Raw genomic sequence first — 15944 nt, 5'->3', positions numbered from 1 at the left:
TATAGTTTTTCAGCCATTTTATATGGGCAAACAGCTTGGATAAAAGCTTGATATTAGGGAAAATCGCCAGAAGAAAGAGCTGAGGAAGACAACGAACAAAGTTCACTGACAGTCTCAACAGAATCACTGGAAACACGACTATAGATCCTATCAGAAAGACCGAATGCAGAGAGGACTGGAGAGCCATGATCATCGATACCGGAAAAGGAAGAATCACATAGACAAATTTTTCCAATGTAATCACCTAAAAAGTAGAATCTTACTTTTGGGGGGTGACAAGGATAGGTAATTGCAGCTAAAGGTTTTAATATACAAATTTGCTAGTAGTATATTTTCTAAATAATATATTTTTACAATAAAATAGATCAAATAATCGATCAAATCTTTATAATTAGGATAAAAAATATATTCTTGGACCAAGGGAATTCACAGAATAATTAACAACCCCCGCTATTCCTATATTAAGAATGGATTTCTAAATAATATTATTTAGAATATGAGCAGAGGCTACCTAGCATTGTCTGGTCATAAGATGTTATTTTAATTTATGCAAATTTCATATAGAGTCAATTTTCTATCGATACTAGCCTGGGTGCCTGGCGTTGCCCGGGTGTTGAGCAAAAAAAAAAAAAAAAAAAGAAAAAGTGCCTCGAACCCGTACTGCGAAGGAAGAAAAGAATGTGAAAAAAAAAAAATGTGACGTCTTTACTGTTTTGACCATTGTCAAACCGGAAGTGGCAAAGGTTCAAATTAAGGCTAGTCAATCGAAAAGAGGGGATGAGTTTCGAAAATATCGGCGAAAAAAAGCGACCTCTCTTTGTAGAAAAGTGCCCAGTTCAGGGTGAAGGAATGAATGTTTTTAGCCAATTTTTCGATATTTGTCGTCCGAAGGGTCGAGCTTCAAAACGATACCAATCTCATGAAAATCCGCTGCCTCTGTCAAACGTTTTAGACAGAATTACAACATACATACATACATACATAAATTTAAACAGACAGGTGAGATTTATATAATGGATTATATTGTACCTAATAAATATATTGTGACTTCCAAAGTAAAAAAAAATATATATATATATATATATAACTTGGGTGCGATCAGCTAAAATAGAAACTAAAACCAAAATTTATAGTGCTCCAGCTAGAGACGTTACCGAATCAACCATTGTCTGTTGGATAAAAAATAGCTAAAAATAAACTCACATTAACATTTAAATTTATATTTGCGCATGTGTAGAAGAGCGGTTTAAATCTTATTCTTGCCAAAGTTCTCATCTCTGTCAATGTTTACCCCCTTAGTAACTGTTTTAATCGGATGAAGACCCATAAAAAAAACGGCCCACAAAAAATGCAATCATTTGAGTTACCTTGCACTACTCTGCGACATTTCGTCTCGGAGGAGATATAGTTTGAAAAAAAAATGGAGATAGGCAGATATAGTGAGTTTTATAAATGAGATTATTTTTAATGTATAAAGGAGGGCTTTGTAAACTATTCTCTTTTTTTTCACCGTCGTCTTATTGTGCATACCAATCGTTGACTATTTTCAATTATTTATGAACAAATTCAAATAGCATTACGCACGAACCTTGCAAATCTGCTTTGTTTAAAAGAAAGATATATCTTTTTCTCACAACTTTCAATTAATTACAAGAAAAATATGTAGAAAGATTTACTTGTGTAATATATGCCTTCAACACCTCAGTGAACATTTTATGTTTTGCAAAAATAAATATAGATATTACATGAAGTTTACAGTAATTCTTTTTTTTTTTTTTTTTTTTTAAGCCATAAATCTCTAATAAAATATTAGGAAATTTTAAAAGAATCAGAGTTGGGAATTGTATTGGAATCGATAATTTAGAACAGGATTAGTAATTGTACCAGAATTGGGGAAATATTTTGGAATCGTCCAATCACTAGTATTTGACCTTTTTTTTTTTTTTTAAAGTTTGGCCTTACGTTAAATTTTTAAATAATTGTTTTGTTTTGTTGTTTTTTTTTCAACACATAATCGACTAAAAAAAAACTTATTTTGGGAGAAATGGGATTTAGCTGAGAGTACTCATGTATAAATGTATCAATAATTATTTAAATATAACATTTTCAAATATTCTTTAAAAATATGAAAAAATGTATTATTATTCCTTAGCACAAGTGTAAGTGTATTTATCTAAAAAAAAAAAAACAAAAAAAATCCTCTAGAAACATAAAAAGCCTATGATTTCAACTTCATAGGAAACTTATTTACTTCATCACTGTTCAGAAAACAATAAGAAACTAATTTAAAAAAAGACCTTGGGAGCAAACATCCTCAATATAATAGCCATTTTCACTTGCAATGACGCTAAAACCTTTATGTAGGAACACAGTGAAATGAAATAGCTTTGAATACAGAAGATAAACGTAATCATGTTCACAAATGAACTCATGACTAACAGGTGTCACCTAAGGTCAGAATTTTGGAAAACTGAAATAAATTCTATTTTGAAAAAAAAAATGTATTACATTGAGAGACAGAAACAGATGTAATAATTTGATACAGGGAGAGAGGAGAAAAGTTCAAAATTGACAGACATGGAGTAAATTCAGGGAACTTTTATTATTTAACCAATTGAGCGTTATGAATTCTACCAAAGGGAAGAGTCTGTCAGGCATGAGTATACAATTTGATGTATAAAGATTAAATCTGAACAGTATTAGCAGATGTGTACAAAACAGGAGACTTCGATGGTATGGCCACGTTTAAAGAATGAATAAGAATTCTTGGGTTAGTAGAAGTAGAACAGTTGAGGTAGCAGGTTTAGTTCACAGGGGAAGGCCAAGGAAAACACGGGAAGAAGTGATAAAAATGGACTTGAGAGAAAGGTAAATAAAAAAAAACAAAACAAACTGTACAGAACAAGGCAACTTTGTACGGGTCTTGTACATATCAGTTGAGGATACGCCTTTGACAATCAGGCTAGGGTCACGTTAAAAGAGGACGACCTTGTTTCTATTGGGCTGCGATATGATTCAAGAACAAAACCATTCATTTTGATCGTTTGTGTGTGTGTGTCTCTCTCTCTCTCTCTCTCTCTCTCTCTCTCTCTCTCTCTCTCTCTCTCTCTCTCTCTCTCTCCTTTTCTACCTCTCTCATATTGAAGCTGGAAGGCCTTGTTTCTATTGGGCTGCGATATGGTTCAAAGAAAGAACCATTCAGTTTGACTCTCTCTCTCTCTCTCTCTACCCCCTCTCTCTCTCTCCCTTTCTATCTCTCTCTCACATTGAAGCTTAATGGTCTTGTTGCAATATGGTTCAAGGAAAGAACCATTCATTTTGACAATCGTTCTGCCTCCCTCTCTCTCTCTCTCTCACACACACTCTTTTTTTATTCATTAGTCACTAGTTCCCATACTAGAACGCCAGAAAAGTCTTTTCTGTGGGAAAAGCATCTTTAAGGAAGAAAAGATCATCTTCCACTAGGTTTGGAGTTAATTTAGAAGTTCGTCTGTAAAAAGGCGCTTTTAGTAGAACCTCCCAAAATGTGGTAGCAATACCCCATCTGAAAACATATTGATAGAGGGTTGCATTGAGACTCGGGTACTTCCTAGAGCAATCGAATGATCCAATTTATTTTTTTCTAGAAACTTTAGCAACATTTTAGACCTGGAACGAAGCTGGATGGCTTTGTTTCTATCGGGCTGCAACACGGTTCTGTGCAATTCTGGTAGATCCATCCTCCAGGCTTCAACTTCTCTCTTTGAGAAGAGGTTAGATTATTGCTAATCGCCTGGGACGCCCCTATCAGGTAATACTGGCGGGGCTGCTCAAGCATTTTTCTAGGCAAGATTGTGCTTTCTTCTGTGTGCTGGCCTTTCAATCCCCATCTTCTGACATTGTGTCACATCTTTTTTGAGGTGAGAGGGAAATAATTACTGTAATTCCCCACTAGATTTCAAAGTCGATTTTGAACACTGACAAGAAAGTGCTCTGGTTGGCTGGTTGGCACCTCCTCAGATGTTAAGTGGATTGTATAAGGAGATTTATTGCCGAGATTATTGGTCTTATTTAAGTGTGATTGACATATCTGCTATGGCAGCCATCGTCAATCAATATCTTTAAGTAACTCAAGTGTACAAATCATTAAGCAATTGAATACTTATTGGCTTATAGTGAGAAAGAACTTGTTTGTTTGAATTTTTCTTTTCATGTAATTTGTTATGCTAACACATACACATTATAAATAAATCTCACCTGTCTGTTTAAATGTATGTATGTATGTATGTTTGTATGTCTGCCTAAAACTTTTGACAGAGGCGACGGATTTTCATGAGATCGGTATCATTTTGAAGCTCGACCCTTTGGAAAATTGGCCAAAAACATTAATTCCTTCACCTTCAACTGGGCATTTTCTACCGGAAGGGGTCGCTTTTTTATGCCGATATTTTCGAAAGTCATCCCCTCTTTTCGATTGTCTAGCCTTAATTTAAACCTACATCACTTCCTGTTTAGCGATGGACGCAACAACAAACACATTACGTTTTTTTTTCATGTTCTTTTCCTCCTTCGCGGTACGGGTTTGAGCCTGCCTGCCTACTACTACATTTTTTTTTTGCTCAATGCACACATCCAAACACCCAGGCAACGCCGGGCACCCAGGCTTGTAAATATATATATATATATATGACATAATCGTGTTGATACACCTGTTCTCATCAGATCACCAAAGTTAAGCAACATTGAGCCTGGTTATTACCAGCTGAATGACCATTTAAGAATTCTAGTCACTGTATGTGCTCTCCGCTTATCTCGGCATTTGTTCCCAGTCGTCCTGTAAATATACTTCACTTGCCACTAGTATTTAACAATGTCGACTCAAGAGAGGTGTGGTTGCAGATTGCGCACCTCCTGCCACAAAAATTTTACGTGCAGGCACCCCTTCATGGTTATCCATAGTCTGTCAAAAATTGAAGGAGCCTGTGTGTATATATATATATGTTTATATTAATAAAAATATATGTTGCTCTTCTTTTATTGAGCACTCTTAATAACCTCGTTAAATTCATTAGTTATCCCTTTTGAATACCTTTAACCCGGTGTATACATAGGGTTATATACGGCATCATCGCGTTGACACATTGGTTCACGTCAAATCACCAAAGTTGAGTTGATGTGTTGAGCCTGGTTAGTACCAGATAGGTATAATACTGGCAAGGTAACGAGACGTTGCCCGGGATTAAATGAGGATCAAAGAATATTTCACACTCCCATATTTTTATTTTTATCACAGTAGATCAATGAAATAACCCATTTTTCAATCAAATCGATTGATTACCATCTTTAATTGGGGATCTATCACGATGTACCTGGGGGAAGCTTCACATGCCTCTCACAGTGACTAAGTCTACAATACATTGTAGTTTACATTGCACTGTAGAGAACCTACTGTTGATTTTATAAAATGATTTATATATATATATATTGGCTCAAATTAAAGTTTAAAATGCAAAAGTAAAGTGTTATGCTTCAATTTGATCTAAAAAGAAACATTCACTTCGATCGCATCCTTGTCATATCAAAGAACATACTGTTTATTTTATATGCCTGGCCTTTCTGCTTCTGCGGTGATAATGGCTTGAATTTAAGTTTAAAATGAAAAGTCCAGTATCATTGTGAAATTGTGCTTTAAACAGAAACAATCATTTTGAACGCGCCCCTGTCATATCTAAGAAGCTACTGTTGATTTTACATTTTATGCTTTTCGGCTTGTGTGGTAATAAAACTTTGCAAATGAACTTGTGATGTTAGGCTGTGAAAGGTGTTAACTTTGGTCAAAATCGCCTTCTTTCATTGCATTATTTCGATTATCAATATTTATCGAAGATATTCTGACTATTCTGACACAAAAGCTATCTAAGAACACTACCAGGTACACGAAGTATAAAAAATCGATAATCTAAAAAATCTGATTAAAAAAGGAAGTCCGATTTTGTCCGAAGTTAACATTCTGATACAGCCTAACATCACAAATACAGTTTAGAAGTTTTATCACTGCACAAGTAGAAGAGTCCGGCATATAAAGTTAACAGTAACTTCTTTCATAAGACAGGACCGTGTTCAAAATAAATGTTTATGTTTAGAGCACAACTGAACCATGATACCTAACTTTTTCATTTTAAACTTTAATTCGAATCCTTACATAAAGTTTCACTACAGTGCAATGTAAACTACAATGTATTGTGGACTAAGTCGCTGTGGGGAAGCATGTGAAGCTTTCTCCAAGTACATCATGGAGGGTTTCCAACTACGGCAGGTAATCAATCGATTTGACTGAATTTCAGCTGATGTATTGGAAACATTTATTGATCCTCATTTAATCATGGGCAATGTCAGGTCCCCCTGCTAATATATATATATATATATACTAGCAAAAGTACCCGTCGTTGAATGGGTTCAAAAACAGCCTACAGAAAATGGACTCTGATTTATGAAACTATGATAGGTTATGAAAAGGAAGGGTTGTAAAGAGATAGCTTCGAATTATTTGGGGGTATCAAAACCAAAGCAAAATATGATGAAAGTAAAAATAAAATAGATTAATCCCATAATTTATTATACCATACCTCTTCACACTGAAACACTTATCAAAATATTCTGTGGATCTATATTAAAGAACCTTGTTAAACTTTGTGACATATTTCCATTCTATGGAGGTCAGGTGCGAACGAATACCCCATAATTTTATTATACCATATTTCTTCAAACTGAAACATAATTACCAAAGTATACTTACGCAGATAGATATGAAAAGTTTTTATTAAAGTTTGTGCCTATTTCCATTCTATAGAGGCCATGCGCAAACGCAGACCCCACAATTTTATTATACCATCCCTATTTAAGTTAAAACATACTTATCAAAGTATTCTTATGTACATCTATATCAAAAACACTTGTAAACGTTTTTTTTTAATTTTTAAATTTTTACTTCCACACTTTGTGGACCAGGCGGGAACGCAGACCCCACAATTTTAATGAACCACCATTCTGCCAGATCAAACATACCCATTCCTGTGTCTCGATACATCTTCTATCATTATATGTAATCAGTTTTTTAAAATAGTCAACCATATAGGAGCCTATTCATGACCAGATACACACATACACGCACACACACACACACACACACACGCACACACATTCAGCTTTATATTATATTATATTATATATATATATATATATATATATATATATATATATATATGTCTTATTTATAGTATTTTGAATTTTACTGGGTTTATAAAATTGAAAATTCCGTAATCGTTCATATAACCAATAAGTCTTAACTCAAAATGAGATGACTTAAACTGTAAGCTACAAAATTATCATATTTCATAATTGAGCATTCATACATTGTTTTAACAAAATCAAGACATCAAAGAATAGATTGATAGCAACAAATAGAGTATTTCATCATTAGTTACAAATGTTTCAAGACTATTCGGACAAATTCAAACATTATGTCGTTTAAAAATTTTCACAAGAACAGCCTTTCATCAGACGTGTAGAATAAAAACACTTTAACAATGAACAGAATGGAGTCCATTTTCCTTATGGGGAAAAAACATGGGAGAATATTTTACCTGCATCTCATGCTCTCCAAGTTTTTCTTAACTTGTCCGAATAGTCTTGAAACAATTGTAACTAACGATGAAATTTTTTTTGCTATCAATCTATTCCTTGATGTTTTGGTTTTGTTAAAAAAATATATACAGGGTGACCCCCTCCCCCCAAAGAAACAAAATCTAAATGGAGGCCATCTAGAACATATGCTGTAGAATGGAGAAAAAAAGGCTAAAGACCCTAGTGTTTTGATGTGATGTTTTGAATATAATAAACTAGTTATGACCAAAGTTTCATTTCATTCGGACAAAACACTAAGAAACGGGGCCTAATTAGAGTTGGGGCCCGTTTTTTGGGTCACCCTGTGGGTGTGTAATATATATATATATATATATATATATGTAAGGGATCCTCGAGTTATGATGTTGATCCCTTCTTAAGATGCATTTCAGTGTAAGTCAGAACATCAAAAATAAAATACTGTATACTATACTGTACTGTACAGTATAGAACAGTACTATAATAAAATCAAATGTAACAGTTAATAAAAAAAAAGTATTAAAAAAAGAGAAAACAATTCCTTATCACATAAATTAAAGTAAATATTAATAAATAAAGAGAACAACTCCTTACCTTATTCCCTTGGTTGGGTTGCACACTGGAAGGGGCATTGTGAGGGACGGGGAAAGAGGTTTATTGTGGCAAGGAGGCTGCAGAAGATGCTGGAGAAACCAGGCCAGGTGAGTCTAGATTCTCTAGAGGTGAGGCAGAACCTACAGAAGATGGTGTTGAAGCTGGAATAGTGGAGGCAGCCGAGGTAGAGGGTAGAGGCTCTGTTGCTGGTAAGTCTGGAATAGTAGAAGCAACTGAGGGAAACGATACAGGTTTTTTTACTTTCTTAAAATACTGCCCCAGGTTAAACTGGACGGATAGGATCCTCTTCTCATCCAAGATCACCTTGTAACACTGCAGTACATCCATGATGCCTCTGGAAATCCTAGTGAACCTTTCCAAGTTGGGATCCTGAGCCTCAAAAGATGCCACCGTTTGCCAAACCCTACCCTGTGAAAGTCTTATGTTCTGTGGTGGGTGCTTCTTCTTCTTCCTATATGATCTGCTTCTCCAATCCTATCAAATCTTTAGGAGATACTCCTCTCCATGAGATTCCAGCAGCTCCGTGACATCATCAATCTCCATATCCAGATCAATTTCCTTACTCAATGCAACAATGTTCTTAATAACGTGGTCGACTGTGTCCTCATGCCAATCATTCACAAATTGAGGACAGTTTTTTCCAAACACTATGTTTGTTATCTTAACCTCCTCCCTGGAATCAGCAATGTTTTTCACAGCATCAGTACAGACCAATAAGTGTGTTATGAGTAACTTGCTGGAATAGCAAAAATAACCTTCTTAGTGACATGCAATATGCCCTGTATTTAAGAAGTCAGGTGATTGCTTATCCCTCTCAGTACAGACCAATAAGTCTCCTGCACATCATGAGTAAGCTGCTGGAATCTGTTAAATAGAGAAGTAGTCAACCATCTCAACAAAAACAACCTTCTTAGTGACATGCAATATGGTTTCCATTCTGTTAGATCTACAGTAGATGTGCTAACGATTATATCTCATAGGATTAGCAAATCTCTTGACGGACGCTTCCTTTCTAGGGCAATTGCTCTTGACATATCAAAGGCCTTTGATAGGGTATGGGATAAAGATCTAAAAATCTCCAGCTATGGTATTGCTGGAAATGTCTTCTCAATTATTTCTCTCAGATAGGTTCATAAGAGTACTAGTTGATGGGCAGAAATAAGAAGTTCACAGTATTAATGATGAAGTCCCTCAGGGGTTCATCACAGGCCCAACTCTCTTCCTGATATACATCAATGATCTCCCAAATCACATCCTAAGATAATTCATAGACATTTATGCTGACGATACTACCATCTATGGCAACACTTTAAGGTCGTAATTGGCCAAGTTCTCTCTGATTCTCTCTCCTCTGATCTTCAGCACATGATGCAATTGGAAAAGAGTTGGCTGGTTAATTTTAATGCATCTAAAATCAAACTTCTATCGTTACATCATCAATGCTCTGATCCCTGTTTGGTATCAATTGAAATGAATGGCTATCGTCTTTGGGGAGGCTCCATATTTTGACAAGTTTCTAGGTCTGACCTTTACACCTGATCTGAAATGTACATCAAATCCGTTGCCAAGGTTGCTGGAAAAAAAAAAAAATGGTGGGATCCTTCTATCGGTCCAGTGGATATCTCACTGTCGGTGCAATTCTTTACCTCTATAAAAGCCAAGTACATCTAAGGATAGAGTACTCTAGCCACATCTGGCCAGGCGATGCTAGAAAGATCTTATCCTGCCTTGACAGAGTTCAAAATAAACTTTGTAGCCTAGTGGGGGATGCTCTTTTCTCTTCTCTGCAACCTCTTTCCCACGAAAGAGATGTTGTGAGCCTGTGTCTGCTTTATCGTTATTTTCATGGCAAGTACTCGTCTTAGCTCCAATCTATGGTCCCTTTTCACCAAACGTTCATGGAAAACACTCATCTAGCCAAAACCACTATAAATAATTTCCTCCATACTTTATCTGTGCTTAAACCTAAATGTAGATTCCATGAACAAAGCTTCTTTCTTAGAACTGCACACCTGTGGAACTCTCTGCCATTTCTCTGCTTTCCAGCTGACTACAATATGGTCGTCTTCAAGTCCAATGTAAACAAGTTCTTGATGAGTCGTTCCCCTTAAGTAATCTAATTTACCAAATTTCCTTACTTACTAACAAGTACTACGATACTGTCCCATTGATTACTGTACACTCAGTAACCTTTATCCTCAAGTGGCCTCCAGGCCTTGATAAGTGGTGACTCCTTTATAAAAAAAAAAAAAACTACAATGTGGAAAATACAGCACAACTGAGGGAACAAATTTATCATTCTCTTCATAATCGCGAACTAATCCACAGAAAGGATGCCAGAAAGGAAAAAGAGGAACACATGATTTATTATACAAAAACCAACGGATTCTGAAAGAGGTTAAAAATAGAAAAAAGAATTTAGCCATGGCATTGATAGACTACAAGAAAGCGTATGACAGGAGCCTGCAAGCATGGATAATAGAATGCCTGGGAATGTACAAAACACCAGGTAAGGTAATCATTTTGATAGAAAATGCAATAAGAACATGGAGACTTGAACTGACAACTGATGGACGATACATAACTGAAATCAAAATACAAAGAGGGTTATTCCCTATCACTATTACTGTTTATTATAGATGTTGCGAGTTTGTCTCTGCTGTATCGTTATTTCCATGGAAAGTGTTCAACTGAGCTTTAATCTATGGTCCCCCCTCGCCAAACTTTCACAAGAAACACTCGTCTAGCTGTAAACACTATCAATAATTTCCCCCACTCTTTATCTGTGCCTAAACCTAAACATAGATTCCATGAACAAAGCTTCTTTCTTAGAACTGCACGCCTGTGGAATTGTCTTCGTTTTCCTGCTTTCCGGCTGACTACAATATGGTTGTGTTCAAGTCTAAAGTAAATAAGTTCTTGATGAGCCGTTCCATATAAGTTATCAAATTTACCAAATTTTCATTACTGATGATTACTTTATTAACCAATTTCTACTGTACACTCTTTAACCCTTATCTTTGAGTGGCCTCTGGGCCTTGATAATGTGGTGATGCCTTTGTAAAAAAAAAAAAAAAAAAAAATTATAGCAATTAACAACATAATAAGAAAACGCCAAGCCGGATACAAGTTCACCAATACAGAAAAAAGTGTGAACTACTTAAAGTAGATGGATGACCTAAAACTGCAAAAACAAAGACAGAACTAGAGATGCTAATAAACACGACCAGAATCTTTAGCTAGGATATCCGAATAGAATTTGGAATGGAAAAGTGTACACTGCTGACAATGAAGAGAGGAAAACTGGAAGCAGCAGAAGGTATGGTCTACCCAATCAAACAGAGATGAAGGCATTAGGTGAACATGATAGCTACAAATATTTGGGAGTGCTGGAAGCAGACACCATCAAAGCAACAGAAATGAAAAAAGAAAATTGGAAAGGAATAGCTCAGAAGAACAAGAAAACTCTTCAAAACTAAATTATATAGTAGAAACCTAATTAAAGTAATAAACATGTGGATATTGTTACTAATAAGATATCTTGGACTCTTTATAAGCTGGGCCAAAGAAGAACTGAGGAATCTCAACCAGAAGATAAGGAAACATGACTATGCACAATGTACTACACTCAAAGGATGATACTGACCAACTTTATGTGAAAAAGAAAGACGGAGGAATAGAAGACTGTAAATAACACAAAAAAAGTATTAGAAAAATACATAATGCAGAAGTTCGAAACTGCAGCAAAAGACACCGAAGAAACAAATAAAATAGAAAAATAGACAAGGAATAAGACGAGGAAAGAAAAATGGGAAGAGAAACAGCTACACGGACGATTCATAAGGATTACAAAAGATGAGATTAACGAAAACACTTAGAAATGGCTACAAAAAGGAAACCTAAACATGGAAACTGAATCACTAATAACAGCCACACAAGATGATGCAATTAGAACCAACCACATTAAAGCAAGGATCGACAAGACATAAGAAAACAGCAAATGTAGACTCCGTGGACAAAGAGACGAAACAATAAACCACATAATAAGTAAATGCACAAACTATCCTAAAAAAGAATATGAAAATACACATGATGAAGTGGGGAAGGCAGTACACTTGGAATTATGCAGGCAATTGCATCTTGAACACCCTGACAAATGGTACAAGCACAAACTGGCAGCGGTACTTGAAGATGAAAGTCACAAGATCCTATGGGACATGGATATACAAACAGATAAACCCATTTAAGCAAGAAAACCTAGATATCATAATAGCTAACAAGAAGGAAAGGTTCTGCCAGAGTGTAGATTTTGCTTTTCTAGTGGACCACAGACTGAAAATCAAGGAGATGGAGAAGCGGAGTAAATACATGACAGAGTGCCCAAAGGAAGATGAAGAAAATAATATCACTAATAATAGGAGGCCTAGGAACAATACTGAAAAACTTTGAAAAAAGAAAGAAAGAGGTTGGAATCAGATGGATGGCTGAGAAGATACAACGGATAACAATAATGAAAACTGCAGAAATATTGAGGAAAACTCTTGAATGTGGAGATTAACACACGAACTATGACACAAACTGGACACACAGAAACGGCTACAAAGGTAAAATACAAAGGAACATCACATGGAACCATGAAAACTGAAACTGTATAATTGTAAGATACAGCCCCTTCCCTCTTTTTGTGTATGTGTCACCAAAAACGGGCACCACAGCAAATAAAGAGGAGGATCAAGAAGGATGGAAAGACCAAGAAGAGAAAGTACTAGCCAGACATCTGCTGGCTGAGTGCAAAGAGGACTAAGACCTTGGGGAGACATATTGCCACCCAAATCCCAGTGAAGACTATTGGTCGCTGTCAATGAGAAATCAATGGTAAGCGGCTGTTGCAATAACGCAAATTCTTATGCAAAGATTATCGAAAGAGGTGGAGAGCACTGGAAATCTGAGGGGACTTGTTGTCACTCAGACTTCAGAGAACACCTTTGATGATGGCCTGCGTGACCTAGTGAGTAAATAATAATAATAATAATAATAATAATAATAATAATAATAATAATAATTTGGGGAACCGTAAGCCCAAGTCTGGGGTCATTGCCACTCGGTTTAAGCCTTTTTTTTCTAATTATTATTATCTTTTTCCCAAGATGCATAAAAAAATTAAAATTTATTTATTTTATTTTATTTAATTGTATTTACTAAAAGTTATTTGTTATATATATTTTTTTTGGTGCATGTTCAGGGTTCAATCTGATTTTAAAAAAATAAATAAAAATACAGAAAAATCTTCATGATATCCGTACCTGTCACGGAACGAAAATATCATATTAAAAAAAAAAAATCACGTAAATTGATCAAATATTTTTTTATGGTACTACTACAGTTTATCCCCGAAAATGGAGACGCCATTTTTTTTTTCGGGCACTTGTCGTCAGAATCAGAGGGAGAAATCAGTATTTTAAACTATGACCGAAGCATAAAATAAATAACAAATAAATAAATAAACTAGATAATGATTACTTCTAAAAATAAGTAATTACTAAGTGCCCCAGCGTAATATAAACACCCCAGCCTCCCTATGTTAAGAACGGTTTTCGAGGTTGGAGGTGTACATTCTGAAAGCCGTTCTTAACATAGGTAGGTGGGGTGTTTATATTACGCTGGGGCATGTAGTAATTAGTTCTTTCCGAAAGTAATCATTATCTACTTTCATTTTTTTGTTTTTATTTCATGCTTCAGTCATAGTTTAAAATATCGATTTCTTCCTCTGATTCTGACAGCAGCAATCGTAGCCATTACATAGCTTGTTTTGATCTCGGTAGATCAAATTTAGTTGTCCCCTTATGGCGGATCAAAACAACGTCTCGTTTCGTCATAAAATTTGATTTTCTTAATAAAAAAAAACTACGTGTTGAATTTATGTGAATTTTGGAGTATGACATCTTCAATTCATGAAGGGTACGTACATCATAAAGAGTCCCCATTTTATCTATTTAGGTCGAACTCCAGACTTACACCATTTTGTTTGTTTTCGCTTTCTTTTGTTGTATGAATGTAAAAAGAAAAGAAAAGATGCAGAAAAATAAAAAAAAACAAAAGAAGGAAAGAAAAACAGAGTTTTTAAACAATAAGATAAAATCTATATAATTATAAAACTCAAATGACCTTGTAACGATGTATGTAACCCACTTTCCGGTTTACGACACCCGGTTGCGCATGCGCGCATAAACATTAACCCATAACAATGTAAACAAATAAACACAAATCGCTTCTTTTGATCTGTGCACTGAAATATTAACGTTATTATTTCAAATTATTATTTAACATGGGAAGAGTGGGGTTTAAAATAACTTAAACATAATACAGAAATGAACGATGTAAAAAAACAAAAAAACAAAACAAAACAAAAAAAAAAACAGATATATCAAAATTTGAATTTAACTATAATAAGTATTATGGTATCTGTTCAGTGCACATTTACCTATAAGTATGGCCAACCACTTATAATTCAATAACTGTAATTTTTTTCTTTTTAAATAATCAATTATAATAAACAGAACGACTCATAGAAATCTATCTATATTCTTTTTTCATTTTAATATACTTTCATAGAAATGTTTCTGTTATGTAAAAAAAAAAAATACTTTCTTTACGTCACAAGTGTTACGCTTATACATGAATTCCATAGCTAATATAACATACTGACCCAACGGGTCACTGGTAGTCTAGTATAAAACAAAAAGCAATGTGAAAGGATGAAAATTGTTTTTAAGGCAGAAAAAAAAATAAAGAGAAAATACTGAAGAAACAGTAAAGCAAACTGCAAAAACTATGTAAAATGAGCAATAAAAAGAAAAGAGAAAAAAAAATGAAGGAAAAAGTGGAGAAAAAAAAAGATATAAAAATAAAAACGAAAAGAAGAAAAAATGCAAAGACGAAAAACGGTACTTTTACAGTTTAATCAATACATTAAAAATCAAAATATCGAAAAAAAAAAAAAAGTTTAAATTGTACGTATCCGTTATGGAATGAAGTTCTCCGAAAAAAAAAAAATTTTCACTTAATTTCATCAAGTAGTTTTTGTTTTAGAGCGAAAAAACAATTTATTATACCGAACAAAAGGTTCGATTTTTTGGAAGAAAAGCTAGTATTGAAAATGGGGAGGGAGTGTCGGCGCTTTAGATTGAGTTATCTCCCTTTGGCCCTTCTAAACTCCAAACAAAAATTAAGAATAATTCCAAGATGTCTGCCTTCAACGTGCTGTCATAAGAACGTGTTTTTTCCGCAGTAAAAGAAACAAAAAAAAAAAAAAAAAAAAAAAAAACTCGATCAAATTAAGTGAATTTTTTTTTTTTCGGAGATCTTCAGTTCAAAACGGATACGCACAATATAACGTTTTTTTTTTTTTTTTTCGATATTTTCATTTTTTAAAATCTTGATTAAACTGTACAATAAGTGCCCGAAAAACAAATATGGAAATAAAAGAAAACGAAATTATAACATTGAAAAACATGGAAGAAAAGGGGAATATATGTAATAAGAAAAAGAAATGTTCTCAAGGAACAAAGTTTATGAATAAGAAAAGTAAAAAAAAAAAAAAAGAGTGAGAGGAGGGAAGTGCAAAAAAGAAAGTTGTATTACTGTACACATAGATTCGAAAAAGTTGTCAAAAAACAAATATATAACAA

This window comes from Euprymna scolopes, chromosome 44 (genome assembly GCF_053919585.1).
Source record: "Euprymna scolopes isolate OS-2025 chromosome 44, ASM5391958v1, whole genome shotgun sequence".
Lineage (NCBI taxonomy): Eukaryota > Metazoa > Mollusca > Cephalopoda > Sepiida > Sepiolidae > Euprymna > Euprymna scolopes.
The sequence above is the reverse complement of the archived record's forward strand: the minus strand, read 5'-3'. Positions refer to the sequence as shown.